Source organism: Eubalaena glacialis, chromosome 1 (genome assembly GCF_028564815.1).
Source record: "Eubalaena glacialis isolate mEubGla1 chromosome 1, mEubGla1.1.hap2.+ XY, whole genome shotgun sequence".
NCBI classification, from domain to species: Eukaryota; Metazoa; Chordata; class Mammalia; order Artiodactyla; family Balaenidae; genus Eubalaena; species Eubalaena glacialis.
The window spans coordinates 20,136,041-20,157,172 of NC_083716.1; the positions used below are offsets into that span (position 1 = coordinate 20,136,041).

General features: G+C 37.2%; 1 protein-coding gene across 5 annotated transcripts in view; it reads right to left on the reverse strand.

Annotated features, from left to right (window-relative positions):
* ADD3 (adducin 3) overlaps nt 1-21,132 on the reverse strand; it is a 124,268-nt gene that overhangs the window by 52,669 nt on the left and 50,467 nt on the right. The gene's annotated exons all lie outside the window — the stretch shown is intronic.

The window sequence follows — 21,132 nt, forward strand, 5'->3', positions numbered from 1 at the left end:
ACTATCACCCCTTTCCAATAGCACCTAGGTTCTGGGTTCCGTCCCAAAATGGAGGTAGGAGAGAAGGCTGATAGCCTAAGTATTTCTGATGGGGAGAAAGGGAACAACTTGGAAATAATCCAGATACCTATCAAAAGATGAATGATTAAATATAGTATACCCATCCATACACTGAAGTACAATACAACCATTAAAAAGAATGAGGCAGATACATAATGGTGTGTGTAGTACAATTTTATTTGGATTTTTAAAAAAGATGTCCACTCATATTCACAGAAATTTTCTGGAAAAATAGAGAAGAAACTCCCCACTGGAGCACAGCGTTCAAAGATTAGGGTAAGAAAGAGCCGTTTTGTCATATGCCCTTTATACTGTTTCATCTTTTTACCATGTGCATTTTTTAAGTTATAAAATTAATATTTTTTAGAAGTACATTAAAGCAGAGAAGGGAACTTCTCTAGAGCCCTGGGAAAACTCTGAGGAAGACAAAGATGGGGTCTATCACGGGTAATTTGATACTCTGTATCTAATCTACGTGATACACAGTTTATTTCTCTAGAAAAGGCTTCCTAACCCTTTTCATGTCACGTTAGTTTTCACTAATACAGTGTGCATAAATAAAATTTGTATAGCATACTGGAGTAAAGAGGAGGGGGTTTGGGGGCAGCTATATAATAGGGCTAAGTAAAAAAAAAAACCCACTCCATTTTCTCTATATTACATAATTATTACAAGAAAAAAATGAGATAGAGTATTATTAGATATTAGCTATTGACTTTCTACAAAATTTCCAAATAAAAATCTATCTAGAAAATCTTCTAATTTCAGTATTTAACAGCAAACTAGTTGGCAAGCTTTGCTCTGGAGCAACTATAAAAGTCTAGGAGTAACTATATTCTCCTAGAGTTCAAAGGGACAGCAGAGGTCATCTAGCTCAGTGGATTGAAACACATTTTTTAAAAATAAATCAGAACAGATAATATAGCAGTGTGTGTTTTGCACTGTTAGGAGAAATTTATTTTAGAGATTAAGTGGTGTGTATGTGGTACATGTATTGGGTCGTGATGCAAAATATATTAAAAAAAAAAAAGATTGAAAGCCACTTACCCAAGGCTATACAACTAATAATTGTACACTGAGTATAACAGGCAATGTTTAATAAATGTCTACACGACACCTGTGGCAAGAGGTTCACCTAGTTCCTGCTTGAAAATTTATTTTCTTGTTGAGGACATCACTTATATACTAATTCTACTGCTCAGATATTAAACAGTAAATTTCCAAAATTTCTGATATATACAATTTATTTGAAGCAAAGCTTTAGTTTTCATGTCATTTGTAAGAATGACAAATGCCTTGGTGCCTCTTAATTCCCAGCCTAGTGCTTTTTTCTATGATATCAGGCTTTTACTTTATTCTTACATCCTTGTGATGTTAGAAAATAGCTAAACACATTACTACTACCAAAGAGTAGTAATTCAGCCAAGAGGAAGCTGAAGCAAGGAAATCCTAGGAAGTTTAAGTCCAGAAAGGATGACACAATGCCACCCCTGCAAGCTTTACAGAAATCTGCCGTTTTCAACCCGCAGCTTTAGATTTCAACTAACGCAAATGATTCAACTTGCTTGTACTGAATGGGTGTGTTTACCCCACAAGGGGACACAATGAACACGCAAGAGAGGAAGACAACAGTACAGACATCACAAAGCACAACCTCTCTCCCAACGTGCCCACTTTGATCAGTGCATAATTAAACACTTCACAGGCATTTAAAACCCAACTACAAAGAGAACTCCAATATGCGAGAAGAAAGGTTTGACCCCATTTGCAAAGAAATATTGCTGAATGTGGATCTCACTGAATAACAATCAATCTCCTATAGTTCAACTTACCGTTCACGTCACAAACTCTAGAAAGAACACAGAGGCACAGAGCAGAACTTTGGGCTGCAGCCTTCCCCAACTCCTCTGACAAATACCCAACAGCAGGAGGACAAAGCATCATTATGACAGAAATAAAGGCTCTTTAGATGCTGCCTTTTTTTAATTCAATGAACCCACTCTTACACACAGAGTTCATGCCACGATGTCTCGAAATACAGTATTGCCAGATTATGCTATTAATGAGTCCAATAAATTCAGTGCAATATTTTTAAGCATTTTTATCTTAAATAACTAGCACATTTGAGAGACTACCAGTATTTTCCTTAAACAGTCAATGTCATCCCCTAAACAATTAAGAACAATTCAGTAAACAGTTCAAGGGGGGTAAAAAGCGAACTAACAGGAAAAAATTTAATTGAGTGATAAAGCCACAGGCTCCTCCCCAAGAAGAATATTGCACGTTGCTAGCAGCTGGCACAAAATTAACCATCTATCTTACCTATGCTTCCCCCTAAGCTGTGAGCTATCGGTATTACAATAGACAATTTTGTACTTACTTATTAAGAAGAATGGAAGCTGCCGCACATATCTTAAGCTGGTTTTTGTGTGGCAATTCTGATGCAATGCTGCCCTAAAAATGAACTTTGTTTTAAACAGTGAGATATCCACACGGTGCGGTTAGAGCAGGGGTGGAGCCCACTCTGGGGGAAACAACACACCCAGGCCGACTTCAGTGAGAGCAAACGGCACGTTAATGTTGCCACAACGTTTTTCAGTGCCTCAGAGTCAAAATTAATTGGGTTAAACCCTCTTCATAGAAATGCGGGGAAAGTTCAGCTTTCCTGCCATGGAATGAAATATAGACATTTCTTTTTCGTGAGGAAAGTAAAGATAAAATGCAAGGTAGATCACGCAGCTCAGCCAACAGAATGTTAGGTGGAAGTGGACTACTGTAAAGGAAGTCCAACCATGCCAACTGCTAAGTTTAGCAACAGCAGCTTCTGCACATCTCAAGGTGTCAGCAACGCTGCTCTAGAACTTGACTTTGGCCTAGGTGGCCAAGACAGGGGACCTGAACATTATCAAGCATTACCTATCCTTCTCTATCAATGCTCTAGTTCTCCTGGCAATACAGAAACAATAAAAGCATTTTCTTATCAACTAATTAGCAAGAATTGCCTTCAAAAATAAGGGATTTGACTGATGCTTTAATATTGAAAGAAACACATAAAAGGGGAAATCATTTTGATGAAAATCATTAATATGCATACTATGCTTTAAAAAATTTGCAATCACCCACTTTTGCAAATAATTCCATAAGTTTTGATTTTTAATTTTTTTCTGATTTATTTCCAAATAAGATATTCAGGAGGATGTATACGTACTGTCTAAAAATCTTTAATAGCGTTTAAAATTTCAGTTATTGAAACTATTATTAAACATCCGATTATTGTTCAAAATGACTTTAATCAATACTACTTTCTGTATGCACGTTCAGAGACGCACCAACAGTTACTTTTAACTGAACTCCTATAACCCATGAAATAAAAAAATAGGTTTCTCAGTAGAATACCCAAGCATGTAAAAAATAAGCTATATAATCATTTACATAGAATTTAAAACAAACAATGGAAAAAGCTTTGGGAGAAGACCAGGAAAATATTTTTAATGATACATGTTGTCACATTACCCTCTCCAACTGCTACTCCCTCACACTGGAATAATAAATCAGTCTGGAGTACTGAATATTTCAATATTTTGAGAGATGGCCTAGAACACTGTCTTTCAGCATCCTGCGGGGAGGTGCTGACTGATTTCGTCTGTTGTTGGATTATGAGGTCACTCTTGCCATGATAAGTTAACCCATTCCAAAATCCTCCTTTCATAGTCCAAGTGCCTGATATAATTATTTTTTCATCCATATATATAATTATGAATTGCCTGCTGCCATCCCTTGCTCTTCCCCACCTAACCCCCAAACTGAACAACTCAAAGGTAGCAGTTGGATATTACATTTGAAGAATCCCATCTTGATACTTTCTGGATTTGCACTGCTGGAAATGTCTGTTTTCAAGTCAAACTTCACTTTCACAGCTGCAAAGGAAATGACAAGAGAAGAAAAACACAGCCAATACATATCAGCAATTAATTCCATCCACAACTGCCCAGCTGTTTGTGCATGGAAGAATCAGTCTGTTTCCTTTTGGGGCTTTCACCACTGAAAATTGATACTGCATATTCAGAGACACAAGCTGTTTGTAACATGTCAGGAATGTGCACAAGATCACACAGAGTTGAAGAGACAAAATGAAATCCAGATCTAGTTTTCTTGGGACTTGCCAGTATTATTTCATAGCTAAAAAAAAAAAGAAAGAAAGAAAGAAAAGAAAAAGAAACCATAAAAACACCTCAATCACAGAGAGAGAAAAAGACACACAAAAAAATTATCCTGTCTGAATATCACCCTACCAATAAGGAGGAAAATCTGCCAATGACATCAGATTTAGTATCAAGAATAGACACTCTGATTTATTGGCATAGACAAGGTGTGACACTGCTCGGAATACACATGCCCCTAGTACACTAAATCCAGCCAATACTTTCTGGACTACACAGCTGCTTGCCCAATGTGTAGTTAGCCCTCAAAACAAAATCCTTATAAACGTGAAAGTTGTTGGGAACCAATGCTTTCACCAGTCATGCAGAAAAGCAAGTTTTTCTTGGTTAGTTCAGACATTATTTGGCACCTACAAATACCTGCCCGTTTCAGGGATTCAGGTAAATTTACAGATCCAATCTTCTAGTGTTACAGTCAAGTAATCAAATTTCTCCTTTCCTCTCCCATTCAGTTTTGTGGGTTTTAAATAAAAATACTCTCTGAGTGCCAGAGACTCATGTGCAACTCAAGAAGTATTCTATCCCCTTCTCTCCCTGCACTCCAACTCCAATTTTATCTCAAAATGTCTGTTTCACTTAAGTCTTGTAAAATGTCGTTTTGTTACATTGTATTTTCAAATATACAGTGAGTCAAATAACTTGTGTTTTCAGTATGTAAAATGACTTGTGGTTAATTATTGTCATGAAAGTTAGAGAAAAGAAAAAGATGACATTTTTAGAACAAAATAATTCAAAACATATTTAAGCTATTTTACTGGTTTTTTTTTTAATATGACACTAGGTATCCCATGATTGAATTCATTGTTCTAAGCACCTCCCCTCTCCCCTTTTGCTGCACAAGAGTTCACATACTCCTAATGCCAGTATATTTTCAAGCACAACTTGGATGGCACACTCAATTTGGGCACCACTAGGGGATAGGGCTTAACCAGTGAAAAGAAGAAAAGCTCTCTGCTCCAAGTATGAGAGAGACATTCTGTAATCTTCAGAATGAAGATGCTCTCAAGTGCCAGAACTCAAACCAGCACAATGAGAAGCTGTCTCCAACTAAAGTGCTGTGAAAGCATGAAGTGTGATTTGTTAAAGAAATAGAAGGCATCTCAAACAAGTGGTAGACTGAAAACAAAGCACAAAACCAAAAAAGGTTTTTTTCCTTAACAAACACCATCTGATCGAGGATATATCTGGGGTAGGAAAGGGGAGGAGAAGAAAAGTTTAACCTTTGGCTGATGGTGACACTAACTTATAGAAATATGGTATAACTATTAGTGACTCAAACAGCCACAGAGACGAGCTTTGCTTGGCAAACTTCAGCTCTGTGGGACACAGACTAGTTTGAAATGTCTAAGGGAAGGAACTTTCCCACCTACAAGGTTGGCTGAGGAAAGAAAAGGTCTCTCTGAGCTGTTGAAATCAGGTCACTTAAACTCATGATAGTCTAACTAGAGCCTTGGGTAGCATTAACAAAGACCATTCAGGAGAGGAGGCTGGAGATATGAAATTGTCAGCTCATATTTAAAGTGATTTTTTTCCCTCAACAATTTATTATGATAATATTTAATACTAATATATATGGATTTACTATTTTATTCTTAAAAATTTTACATATACAGCAAATTTGAAAGAATTTTACAGTAAGCACCATGTATGCACTAGCTAGATTCTATCATTAACACCGTACTATACTTATTTTATCACATATCTCTTCAACTACCCATTCCTCTTTCCATCCATTAATCTATCTCACCTTTCGTGCATTTAAAGTAAATTACAAGCATTAGTATACTTTCCCCAAATACTTCAGCATACATATCATTACCTAGAGTTCAGTATTTGCTTATCGCTTTTTTCTTTTGATGTAAAATGTACATACAATGAAATACAGAAATCTAAGTGTACACTTGTATAACCCCAACTCCTGTCAAGATATAGAACATTACCTTCACCCCAGAAAAGTTCTCTCATGCCTCTTCCCAGGCAATCCCCTTCTCCCACATTCCCAGAGGCAATCACTATTTTGATTTTAAAAGTGATTTTAAACAACTCCAAGTAGTCATGCCTTCGCAACCTGTGCATCAGAACATTCTCCACTACGTCACATAACTTATACTTGGCTGAACAAAATGATCAGATATGAACCAAATAGATGGAAGGAGCCAAAGAAGAAATCATAAAGTTAAAAGGAAGTGTAGACTCATCTGCTCCAATTACTCAATTTCTTAGGTGAAGGAAACAAAACTTACAAAGTTTTGGCTGCCTGTACCAGTCATCCAACTACTCAGTAATTTATTGGGTGGGCCTAGTCTAAGGCTCTTAGGCAGCAGCTCTACACTTCATTTTAGGGTGAAGAGAACAAACTTTGGAGATAATGCTGGTTCAGAGGAAGAGCTCAACCACTTACAGGCTATACATCTTAAACAAGTTTTTTGGTTTTGTTTTTTTTAAACTCCTTTGAGTCTCAGTTTTCTCATCTGCAAAACAAGGAAAATCTTAATTCATAAAGTTTTATGGATTAAAAGAGATAACATTTGTAAAGTGCCCGGCATATTGTAAGTGATCAAAGGAAGGAAACACAGGAAGTGGAGGGAAGATTGACAGTACGAAGCACAGTTCAAGAATATGCACTTTCACATATTGCTTCTAAGTCCTTGTGCTACCTTGACATTTGCTCTCATTTTGCATATATGCAAAGAAAATAACAGCACTGAGGCAAGCCGTTTTTCACATCTAAAAAAAAAACAAAGGCTACTCCTTTTCTGTTTGCCCTTATGACAGAACTGGAGTGGTGGGGGGAGAGAAGCACAGACTTTTGACTTCATAGTGACTATATGTACCTTATATCCTTACCTGTCTTTGCATAAACAGCTCCCTTTGCCTGGACTGATCTTCCTTTTATCCACCAAATGAGAAGGTCCAGTTAAAATCTAACCTACCTTCCTGATCTACTCAGAACAAATTTAAAGCTCCTTCATCTGTGTTTCCATAATGCTTTAAATAACAGCATTACAGAACTCCTCATCCCAGCAGGCTGCTTCCATGTGTTTCCCCTACTTGAATGGGAGCGCCTCTGTATCCCAAAGCCTAGCACAGAGCTTAGCATACTGAAACCATCCGTAAGTATCTGCTGAATGGATATGCCTGGGTAAATCGGTATTCGGTTATGGTCAAAGTAGCAAAACAACTAAGTCTGAACACTCACCAAAAAAGGAAAGCAAAGTGCCAGAAAAATGGGGGGCAGGGAGATGATCACAGGGCATATTAAAAGGCATGAAATTTAGAAAAGATTAAAAGCCAACTGTGGACTTCCCTGGTGGCGCAGTGGTTAAGAATCCGCCTGCCAATGCAGGGGACACGGGTTCGAGTCCTGGTCCGGGAAGATCCCACATGCCGCGGAGCAACTAAGCCCATGTGCCACAACTACTGAGCCTGCGCTCTACAGCCTGAGAGCCACAACTACTGAGCCTGTGCATGCCTAGAGCCCGTACTCCGCAACAAGAGAAGCCACCGCAATGAGAAGCCCCCACTAGCCGCAACTAGAGAAAGCCTGCGTACAGCAACGAAGACCCAAGGCAGCCCAAAATGAATGAATGAATAAAATAATAAAATAAAATAAAAAAATAAAAGCCAACTGTGTGTAAACTTTTGTGTTCTCAAAGAAGTGACTGCCACTAAGCAGCTGAAGTGCCACTGGAATAATTCAGTGTGCTGTGTGCTTTATATACTTATCCCATGCACCACCCACGACAATCCTATCAGGCAGTACTATTACGCTCCTTTTATAGATGAGAATACTGAGACTCAAGGAGGTTAAGCAAATAAGGTCACACAACTAGTGGCAATGGAGATAAAAAGCAGAGTAGTGATGTTTCATTACAAGTCATTTTCATATTAGGCCTATTTTACACACAGCGTGGGGAGGCTCTGCATTAAAGAAGACCCAAACAGTTGAGGGGTAACCAAACAGTGCAAGAGATTCAACAGAGGGAGCAAAAGTCAATGGCAGAAAAAAAGGCCTAGACAAAAAACAAACCAAAGCTGAGGTGATAAGAGGTGTGTGACTTCTACGTAGGAGTTATTTTCACAGAACAGTTCGCCGCCCGGAGTTATGAAACATAAGCCAGAGATGGCCCGAGAACATGTAGGAGTGCGAAAGAGTAGCTCTTACTCTCGGCATGGCTTTTTTTCCCCAAACTAATTGTTCTCAGAAGTGATAATACAACATGGATAACTCCTTGATAAAAATGCTGACCATGGTGTTCATGCTTCAGAAGATAATGAGAGCCTCGCCAAGTTGGTGAAATGAACTCTTGTCTGCAGGCATCTCTGGCTACATTCTGTAGTTTCTCCTTTAGGAATACCCTGGTTTTGCCTCCCTTGCAAAGATGGATTTATGAAGGAAAGCTTCCTAGAAGCCTCCACCTTGAAGTTTAAAGCCTCAAGTCCCACAGCCCTCTGGCTTACCTCCAACACAGCACTCATTACACTGACTCACAATTGGCTGTTCACGGATATAGCTCTCACATGTGCTGTGGGAACCTGCAAGGCAGGGTCCCTCAGGACCTAGCACAGGGCAAGTTCAAAAAATATTATGGATGGTAAATGAACAATGTCCTTTGCCTATTTAATATTTGATAGATGGTTATCTGTCAAAAGAGGTAATACAGGATTTAAAGAGGAAGCAATTATAAAAAAGTCATATTATAGAAAAGGCTGGGGATAACTGAGACTTGGTTAATGTTCAAAACAGGTCTTTTTTTCTGGATTAAAAAGAAATGTATTCAACATAACATACAATGATTGGCGAGTTAAGTCTAATGGAGCTCAGGCTGAAATTCAGTAAAACATTGGGTCTAAGATTAGGCATGATCCCAATTTAAGACAAAAATTAACCGAACTAGTGAGCTTATATTGTATCTGAAGGTTGCCAAACTCCAAGTGGAAAAAAATGTGACTTTGACTCAACTATGGCATAATACTTCCAAAAACAATGCATTTCATTAACCACCCCTTAAAAGATGGCAAAGACTACACGAAAAGAAAAAAAAAAACCACAGAAAAAAATGAAGAATAAATATTTACGTGCTATTAAAAAACCTGCATTCACAAATAATTTTTGCTTTGAGAAAAAGTCCAAAAACAGAACAGAAAACAAGCAAAAATAAAATGTAATATGGCCATGCAACATATGAAACATTCATGACACGTGCAATTTCTTGTTAAAAGTATTACTTTTGTTTTGATCTGCACCATCTAAGGGTATGGGACTATGCAGCCATTTTTTAATTGTTGCTTTTTGTAAATATGAGGAAAAAACTCTTTAGTTGGAAAAATATGTGTCATATTTCAAATGACTTACCCAGTAAAAAAAGACATACCAAATTAGTTTTTTAATCTTGGGGAATTTAAGTATTCTCTTCCTTCCAGATTCAAGTACTTAGCTTCAAAGACTGCTAATAAGATAGGTAGGAGGCCAAGCTGACAAATCACAGGATTTACAGGACTAACAATCTTACTTCTCCAGGATCAAGCTCTGGAGCAGGGGTCTAGCGTCCGTGGCCTGTTAGGAACCAGGCCGCACAGCAGGGGGTGAGCGGTGGGCGAGTGAGCAAAGCTTCATCTGCTGCTCCCCATCGCTGGCATTACTGCCTGAATCATCCCCCTCCCCCAACCCCACGGTCCGTGGAAAAATTGTCTTCCAGGAAACCAGTCCCTGGTGCCAAAAAGGTCGGGGACTGCTGCTCTAGAGCACGTGCTGCCCATCCATGACAAGAACCACATCCCATCCTCTAAAACTAAAACAGCTTTGAGTCACCAAATCCTATCATAAGCTCTTTCCAAGACAGGGCAAGAGACAGGTTTAGGAATTTTCTCCCCATCTTCACTCCCATTCCTCAACGCCTCAGTGAAAGTATCCATGGATGGTTGGTAGATTTGCCAACTTTCTATTTCCTCAGGCAAACTGACAGCATGATAGGAGGTTTAATTAAAATAAAAACAAACACAAAAACAAAAGTAGCCTATAAACACATCTCTTCTTTGCATCTGGAGACACTTCAGTTTACTGCATCATACTTCCTGCCCCCAAATATTACTAAAGTTAGAGAATATCAACTTGTTCTGTGCCAAATCTATACTATACTGATTTTAATCTACTCTGATTTTAGATTTTAAAAAATTATCTTTAAATTCTAAGTTGGTTAGTCAATTCATCAACTAATTTCTCTACTTTTCTGCTTAAATTCATTTATTCTTTGAACAACAACTCATTCAACACCTATCATGTGCTACAACTGAGGAGGTGGTACAGTTGGAGAATGCAAGACATGAATGAGACATGATCCCTGACTCTAAAATACTAGCAACTTAGTGGGTTCGGGGAGGAAGAAGGGAGAGTTTCTTAAAAATTTATATAGTACACTGTATTATTACAGATGTATTACAAACTCAGAAAGGAGCCAATATGAAAGATTCCTGAGAAGTTACACTGGAGTCTGGTCTTAAAAGGATGAGTAGGTATGAGGGGTGGGGGGCAGACAGATATGCAAAGCAGCATACTTAATAAACCTGTCCTTTATCCCATGGTTTTACTTTAAATAAAAGTATTACAGATTGCCATTAATACAAAAAGGAAATCAAAATTGTCACTAGTTAACAGCTTAACAGTGGTTCGTATAATTTAAGCTAGAGGAACCCTACAATCTACTAGCAAACCATACAGTTTTGTACCATGTGCTTTTGCTTTCACCCTAATCTTTTGACTTGCATGCTAAGAAAAGAAACTCAAAAGCCATTTATATCCTTTCTTGGAACAATGCTTGTTCTTACACTGCACTAACCAATGACTTAGAAATAATTAAGACCAATTATCTTGAAGCCAGTCCAACTGCAATCTGCCACCCTATCATCATGAAAGGAGGCTTAAGAATGCCCTAGGTTAACACAAAGGTCAGTAAACAAAGACTTGATCAACCTGGCACAGATATACCACACCCTATGAGCTCAAAGCCTTAATGGTATCAAGTATAAAGCATGGTTGATTCAATGGGAGGGGCTAGGAAAAAAAAAAGAAAAACACAACTGATCACAAGCATTGTGTTTGTAAGGCACCTAAATGCTCAAATTCACTGGCCCAGAAAGATGCTGATACATACGAGAAAGATTACTTTCCTGGATTGGAAAATTTGGCTAATCTGATGAAAGGTGAAAAGAATGCCATGTTAAATTGCTGAGAATAGACCACCCATTTTGATCAAGTTACTATTGATGTGAAAATGCTGTAAAGTTAAAATTTAAGATATGTTTCCACATCAAAGTACACATAAGTAACAAATCTCCCATTCTTATGGAGAATATTATGAAGATCATTTACAATGCACACTATATGACAACCTGAGTGAAAAAAATCTAAAACAGAAAAATTAAAGCAGGATTACTTATATTATGTGACTTCTTTACTCTAAAGATTCCTTTGCCAGGTTCTTTTAAATAGCAATCTCCCCTGCATTTAATATTTTATATTAGGATACAGCCAATTTTTTAGAGCACATATTTTACATAAAGCAAGCACTATCTGTACTTTATATTCATGAATTCACACATATAATACCTAAGCTCTGACAAAAAAGAAAAAAAAGACCTCCTGCAAAATGTTTAAACTGAGAGGTTTAATCCTAGTGTAGGAATTTCTCAATGAAACATGTATCTTTGGACAGTGTATAAGTAACTTCCTCAAAATATTTAGAGAAAAGGGGAAAAAAAAAAACCTTATGAGAACTGCTCTTGAGCCTTTGAGAAGGGAGGTGACTAGAGCAGTATAAAAACTGGGTGGAAGAGGAAAAAGGAGGGGCTAAGACAGTAGATGAAGAGACAACTAAGGAGCCAAGAGATAAGGAGGATCAAGTAACTGCTGCAGCAGTCCGAGGCCGGCACACCCACACGGAGCTATGCGGCTTATTTCAAGGGGGTGGAACACTGAGCAAGTGAACAATTTTGGTTTTGTTTAACTGAAAGGTTGAGCAATCCTACAAATGGGAGAAGGAAAAAGGGGTGTTTTTCTAATATAGAAAAAGTTAGGATATAATAAATGGCTACCATTTTTTAAAGTATTAAACGAAAAAGAGAAGTAAATACCTTATATATGAAAATGAAAAATTGAGACCTTTGAGGAAAAACACTATGAAGTCCATGTAAATCCAGAGCCACGTCATTTATTGATTGTCACGATAAAGCTTTTTATCCTGTGGACTACACCAGCCTTCAAACAACAAGATGCCGGCAAAGTATACTGACAAGAATTTGGGGGGATGTGGATCAGTGTAGTTTTTCTTCAATCCAACTTTTGATTTGGCAGCTTATAGAAACAATTCTCAATGGCTGAGTTTTAAAAACTTACTCCAAGATAAGCAGGACTGTGACTCCAGTGGGCTATTTCCAAGCTGCCAAGCCATTAATCTAAAACAGCTCTCGAGTCCTTTAAACTGATTCCTGCTGGTCCAATATAATACATGACATGATGTTTTAAATAAAAAGGGGAGAGGGAGGGGAAAAAGAAGGTCCAAACAGTACCTTTGGAGTTGCTGTTAAGTTAAAAAAAAAACACAAAAAACTGGAAGTGGGAAGCAATAAGATAATACATATTTACTACTATATTTTTCAATCATGTGGCTAGAAATTACAGAACGGATTTTGGATAGGCCTTCTACCAGAAGCAAATTACTTTCTTCAATTTAAAGTTTAACAGCTATTTATTACATTTGCTACACTCTCAGAAATGAAAGCTGATAACAACCCCCCCCATAAGAGATATTTCAAGCTTTTTGCAGATGATTTACTACATTAATCACATCTCTTCATTCGTCTAGGCATTAATGAATACCTTCCTACAGGAATTGGAAAAGGGATACTGCATAGTCAAGTGTTTGCCTTTGTCAAAAGATGTACCTGATAAACCAGTAAGCCATCAGTGCACCTAGACCAGTGTTTTTAGTACAGTCAGAACAGAGCAACCAGCTGCAGCTTTAGCATTCTGACTCGTTGGTTTAACAACAAAAATCTGTAGATAGGGCTCAAAGGAGCAAACCTCTCTCAATATAAAGTCATTACACAGATCATACCACTATTAAGAAATACTCATGGAACTATTCTTTTATTTCAGTAATTTCAAAAAAACTAGACATTTAATTACATCACAAAGCAATATAAACAGCTTAAAACTTATGAAAGAATTCCTAATCAGAGTCAATCAATTTACCAGGGTAAATTGGATCAAAAGGAAAAAGTAAAAGTTGCCTAGTCTTCTGAAAATGATGTTATGAAGAAAAAATTGCTAAATTAGAAATCAGGTTTTCTTCAAGTCACAACTTACAGGGGTAGACAGAAAGAGAGTTCTTTCCAGAAAGTAGGGAGTTGTTATTAGACCTCCCTGCCACCACCCTCCTCTCAAAAGTCAGAATCCTGAAGGGTAATACCCTCAGTTAAAAGGTAGACAAAAAAAAAAAAAAAAAAAATCTGTCCACAAACAGAGGGAATTTAAAACACACACACACACAACCACCAAAAAGCCTTATCTGTCTTCTCCAGAGCACTGAGTGGGAAAAGAAAAATCTCTCCTGAGAATCTGTAACAACAGGTCTATCCTCCCAAGAACTCGGGATTTGAATTTACACACCATCATGGTCCACAAAACCCCACGCCAAGAGAATAACCTGAAGTGATCTTACACCCCCACCAGACACCTGGCGAAAAGGAAACAGATATATTTCGAGAAAGGTGCTCTCAAAAGTGGGCTACCTAAGGATTCCCACAGATAAAATCCTGCCAAGTTCAAAATTCAGAATTACAAAGCACATGCGTAAACAAACCACATTAAACAAAAGTCAGCAGAAACAACAGAATAGAATTTGACACCTCCCCCATGCCCAGAACTGCAGACAATAGAATACTGAGACATAGACTGTAAAATGAGTATTTTCACCATGTTCAAAATCCTTAAAGATAGAATTAGAAGCATGAGAAAGAAACAAGATGTTATAAAGACCAGTAGATTTGAAAAACTACTGAATAATTGAAAAAAACGTAATGAATGGAATAAACAGTAGACTAGACCCAAGTGGAAAGAGAATAAGCTGGAATACAGATTTGAAAAAACTAGCCAGACTGAAGCACAGAGAGACGAAATATGTAAAAGAGAGGCTAAGAAACATGGAAAATAAAGAAGTCCAACGTACTGGAATTCCTAAAGAGGAAATAGGACAGAGGTCATGTTCGAGGAGATCATGCCTAGAAGTTTTCCACAGCTGTCCAGAGACAAATCATCTGTAAAAGACTGACAATTAGATTTGCAGTAGACGTCAAAAGAAAAAATAAATATATGTCATGAGACAAATAATATTTACAAAGCGCTGAGAGAAGATAACTGTCAGTCTAGAACTGCATATCGAACAAAACTATCAAGAGTAAGTAAAATAAAACACTGTCTCACTAAAGTGTTCGATAAGCTCATTAAAGGAACTTTCAAAGGATTAATTTCAGAAAGAAATTAAAACTGGAAGGAAGAGCTGAGATGGAAGAAGGAGTGAGGGAAGAAATTGGTAAACAAGTGAGTAATTGCAAAAATGTTATATAAAACAATTCCAACAACAAATGTAGGGGGTTAAAACAAGAAAGAACTAAAACCCCATCACATAAGATTGGAATGGAGAATAACAGTTAAACTGTTTTAAGATCCTTATATTGTTCAGAAGGGGAGAGAGAGCTATTACCTTTGTCTAGAATATTTTCAAAACCACTAAAATCAGTACTAATAAAACATGACACCCTAATTCTGCCTATTAGTAAAAGATCTGAACAGGCACATCACAAAAGAGAGTATCTAAATGACCAATAAATACATAAAGAAGTGCCCAACATCATTAGTCATCAGGGAAATACAAATTAGAATCATAATGAGATACTGCTATCTACCAATAAGGTTAAAATGAAAACAAACACAATAGACTGTTAATATCAAGTATTGGCAAGGATGTGGAGCATCTGGGACTCCTGAACACTACAAATCCTTGTGCAATTAGTACAAACATTTTAGAAAATTGTTTGGCATTATCTACAAAAGCTGGACACACACCTGCCCTGTAATCCAGCCACTCCTCTCCCAGGAACAGATTCAACAGAAAAACATACATATGAACACCAAAAACAACACAAAAATGTTCATGGCAGAATTGTTTTTAACAGCTAAAAACTGGAAGCAATCTGAATGGCCATCAACGAAATGGGTAGATTATTGTATGTTCATGTAATGGAATACACACAATGAGAATGAACTATTGTTACATGCAGCAACATGGGGAAAAAAATGTTGAGCAAAAGAAGCCAGATACAAAAGAGTAGACAGTGAGTGATTCCATTTATACAAAACTCAGAAGCAAGCAACGCTAAGCTATGGTACGTCAGGATTACAGCTACCTTGCAGGGAGGAGGAAATGCCTGAGAAGGCATATCAGGGTGTTCCTGGTGTTCCGTTTCTTGATCTAGGTGAGGTTACACAGGGTTCACTTTGTGTATATTCACCAAGCTGTAGTACCTTATGATTTGTGCATTTTTCTATGTTATGTTTAACTTATACCTGAAAAAATTAAAACAATTTAAAAGAGAGAAAAGCCTCCTCTCTGTAGCAAAAAAAGCATATACAAATATTGAATCATTATGCTGTACACCTAAAACGCCGTACACCTAAAACTAACATACTGTTGTATGTCAATTATACCTCAATAAAATAAATAAATGTATATATTTTTAAAAAGCAAACAGTTAATCCTTCATTATTCCAGTCTATTTGTCATGGTAGATCTCCATACAAATGGATATTCCTTATTTCTCTACAAGCACCTGGATTTCATCTGTGTATTACAGCAACTATGTGCACTACAGGAAGTTTACTCTGTGTGAAGTATAGCACCAATTTGCTTCACTCCTTATAAAAATACTTCTTGAAGATGCTCTCATTCTGTGTTCCCAAAGGAAGGCTTAACTCCAGTCAATTCTCTCACTTAGACTTCCCCAAGGCCAACTAGCAGTAAGAGAAAAAGAAGATAATCCTTTTCTGCAATGTCCTACTCCAATAAAAGTGAGGGTCACTGAATAAGTCAATCCATTAGCCCCTACCACCAGTCCACTACCTACACTGTCAGGAGGCCACCAGCCTTACCTGTGTCTACTTTGGCTGTAGTTTGTGGCTCTGCTGGATGAGCCTAACCATCTGTAACACTATGGCTTCATCCTTCTAAATCAAAAAGCTCAACTGGCTTACCTTCTTTTCATCTTTCATATTATATAGTGGGTGTTTGAAGAAATAGCCATTAATATAATGAGAGAGACACCTGCATTTTGTTCTAGCAGAGAACTCATGCTCCAAAAATGTAAAATACAGCTGAAGGGACCTTTAAGGTCATCTAGTCCAATTCTCTCTTTTCACCTGTGAGAATTCAGGGCCCTAAGGCTGCTACCTAAGGTCACACAGAGTACTCATCTCCTGACTTCAGGCCAGTACTCTTTCCACTCTTATCATAAAAGTTAAAGTTGCCATTAAGGAAAGAATGCTCAAATTGGAATCCTCTTTCCTATGGAACTTGTTGATTGTCATTCCGCTGAATCATCAATAAACCATTCCATCCCAACTGAGATGAGATACTGAAAAACATTTCCAAGCTATCTGTTTAATGTCAAAAAATGAATTTGCACTGTTGAGAGCAACTTATCAGTGTAACGGACGTTAGAATATAAATCCCAAAGAAGGAAGGAGCTCTGGGTAATTAGTATTGTTCCAGTGGCAATCAAAGATTTTTAGGATGGTAAGATGAAAGACGTAATATCCTGAGGTTGTTCTGAAGCTTTAAGAGAGAATAAAGTGGTAGAATGGTTACAATACAGAGCAAGTATTTAGTTCTTTGTAAAGGAATTGTCTGGTTTATAAAAGAAATAGAACTGCTTCAATTATAGCATGAAAACTTCCAAATGTTCTTGGGACCTTCTTTAAAAAATTTATTCAGAAGGGGTTTCTCCTTGTCATTCAGTCTTTGCAGCACACATATTCCATATTTAATTCACTCTCTGCCTCTAACCCAGTATTTTACTAATGTTCACATTCTAATCTGGGCATATATCCAAGCCCTTGCTCCATGCAACACTGGAATAAACTTTAATATATTAGGAAATTAGAGAAATGAACAGGAGGGAAAGCAAATATATTTTCACACAAAGTACAGGATACAGCTGTGATCTGTCAAGCTTATGGGACTATCTCCTTAGCTAACAGCAAAGTTACAGGACACTCCTTAGCTGAACAGGAAGTAGCAACCTAAAAAGTATAAATGTTCCCAAGCCCCAATTCTATTCCCTTCCCTTCACATATTCAGCACACACTCACCCTTTGACCAGGCCTGTGTTGAACACACGCATTCAAATAGCCTTGATGAAGTGTCAGTAGTCTATGGATGACAAGTATTTTTGAGAGTCCACAAGAATAACCTTTAACCATGACGTCCCCAAATAAAAAACCTATGTTGGTTGTACTCTTCTGAGGAAAGAGGTTGTAGTAAGAATGACAAAACCAGCCTTGGCTCTTAAGAAATTCATATTTGTATGAATGATCTTTAGTTTCCCAGTTCTGACAGTTATTTCCATGGCATCAAAATATAACTAAAAAAAAATAGAATTTCCTTTCACATCCTTTGCAGGACACTATGTAAGCTCACAAACAAGACACCTAACCCAGGCCCAGGGCAACAGAGGTGGAAAGGGAGCATTTCATAGTGGAGCTAACGTGTGATTGTAATATATAAAATTTATATGAGACTTATAAATTATATATATTTGATTTATAAATTATAATTTCAAAGGATAAGAGTTGGCCAAGCAAAGAAGCAGTGAGAGAGTGTTCCAGGCACTAGCAGCCAGCATGAGCAAAAGCAACGGTGTATCTGGGACCAATGATAATTTAGCAGTAGTACAGCAGATCCTCCCTAGAGCTCCACTTTATTTATTTTTAATTATTTTTTTTGGAGTATAGTTGCTTTACAATGTTGTGTTAGTTTCTACTGTACAGCAAAATGAACCAGCCATACATATACATATATCCCCTCCCTTTTGGACTTCCTTCCCATTCAGGTCACCACAGTGCATTAAGTAGAGTTCCCTGTGCTATACAGTATGTTCTCATTAGTTATCTATTTTATACATAGCTCCACTTTAGAATGGGTTTGATACTGAAAAAGTCAGTTAGCTGGATACTTGGATGCTGATTAGAGGTGCTCAGGTGAATCAACAGGAGATCATATTCCAAATGGTAATTCTGCGTATATAAATAAGAGAGACTCAAAACAAAGGAAATAGGGATATGCTCAAATGGGTGTGCTTAGAGAAGGGAGGAAGCGGTGAGCATTTTAACCAAGAAAACACTATAGAATTACTTTCAAAAGAATACCCCTTTTAATTGCTTGATTTTCCCAGCTTACCTTTTAAATCAATAGGAGGAGAGCACACCAGTGTTGCCACAATCCTTACAAAGTGTTATCACCATGGGTCTGACTCACAAAAACAGAGCTCACTCTCAAACAGGAAGTCACCATCTTGTCAATTAGATGGTACACATTAGAAATGAAAAGATCAGCTGTATGGAAAAAGCAATTAAAAAAACATGTGGAATGGAGAGAAGGAACTCTTTTTGAGATTTTGCTCTCTGCCACCACAGGCTCCACAATTTATGAACAGCTGGGAAATTTCCTTTTCACAGGAAGAGGATGAGTTCTTAGTTCACATTAAAGCGGAAATGACAAAAACTGACTGTATCACCAGAAAAAAAGGTGTTTCCTGAAGAAAGGAGACAGAGCACAGCCTTTATTAAAACACACACATGCACACACACACACTCACACACACACACACGAAAAGCAAAATACATGAACACAGCAAGCAGAAAAAAATCTTTTTCAAGAGATAAAGGAGAAAACAACTAAACCAAGGAAATGTTTCACATGGTAGGAGTTAGCCTTAGTGGGATAATCATTTTGCCCCAGTGGGTTATCTCAAGTGCAAATAGGCTTAAGGGGAATGATAAGAACATATTTGCACTTTATATTCATGCAGGGATTTTTATATATATTTTTAAAAATAAATGTCTAGTTTCAGTTTTTCTTCCACACACACACACAAAAAGGATCCATGTTTCATCACTAACTTATCACAAGTTCTTATAGTTAAGATTATTTCAAAGAATTGATGCTTGAATGGTTTGTTCTTTAAATAAATTATACTAATTCTTAAGCATATTCTTTCATTCAGCAAAAAGTATTCTCTGAGTGCCTATCCTGCACTAGATACCAGTTTACATGTTTGAGACACAGTGGAGTACAAGCTTCCTGCCCTCTATGAACTTACACTACTCACAACGGTGAAGGGTATATTTTAAAAATTGCTTTGTCTAGTTTTGTTGTACTGAATAGTAGCAGTGATTTTAAAACTTTACTGCAAAACAGAATCACATGAGGAGTTTTTAAAAATCCCAGGCTGCATCCCATTCCATTTAAATCAGAATCTTGGGGGTGAGACCCAAACATCAGTATTCTTTTAAGCTTCCCAGATGACTTCAAAGAATAGTCATATTTGAGTACCGGTGAACTAGCACATTGGTTCTCACTGAAGAAATGAAGATAAAAATAAAGGATCCCTAGAAATAGATTCCTCTATGTTCTTCTCCTAATCCTACCAACCCAAAGTAAGAAGATTCATTGGGCATACAGGACAATTTTCTTGGTGGGGAGGTGAGATCTACTTGCTATCCACATCAGCAACTCCCCCACCCCTCACCCTAGTCAAAATATAATTCCTTTGGGGGGGCTACCAAGCTTGCCGTTTCTGCCTTCTGCTAGGACATCTGGGATAAGTGGGGACAAAAGAGTCATCTTGGAATATGCTGACACCCATGAAGCATATAGGGGTGCTTCTATAATATGATAATCATAGCATAAGAATTTAATTGTTTAAAAAATTCTGCTTATTGGATCATTTTTTTAAATCTTAGGATCAAAAAGTCACACTGAGGTTCAAATTAGCAAGAAGGGTTTAGGCACCATTAACTCAAGTATACGTTTGAAAAAAAAAAATAATCCAAAATCAAGATGTTTTGGTTCTCAATGGGAAGAATACAGGTAAAATCATTAGGAAATGCCCAAATCCAAAGGTAGGTATTATTAATAATGTTGTGGAATTAAAGGGAACAAAAGCCAAAAGACACAAAATTAAAGTCCTTTATAAAGCAAAATATAGTCCCTTTAATTTTCATATTTCTATATAAGTTTATTTAAAAAGCAATTTAAATTAACTAGTAAGAGCAAAATGGAACTAAATTTTTCACCATGAAAGGTCATTCCCTGCACTTAAATATCTCATAGAAGCTGATTTATAAAATTCTAAAGAGTTCCCATTCTAGACCTGCACAGATCTTTCTAGAGAATATACTTGATGATATCTTAAAAGTTGCATCTAGAAAGTCTGTCATTACCTAGTTTACAAACCCTTGTGCTCCTCCAGTTCACTACATCCATCAGACTTTACAGCCAAATCCTTCAGGCATGTCACTGATCCATTCCTGGTTGTTTTCGTTTCACATGTGAGTCACAAGCATTTCTCAATATTTATACCATGTGTTGTAATATCCACCATACTCAGTTTTTAGTATACATCTTTTCGAAGTAAATATTCTAAATGCTTTAAGCATGTCCCATTAGTATGTCTCAAGAATGTACTTGGTAATAGTCCATGATTTAAAAATAACTATTGGAAAAGTAACATCATACAC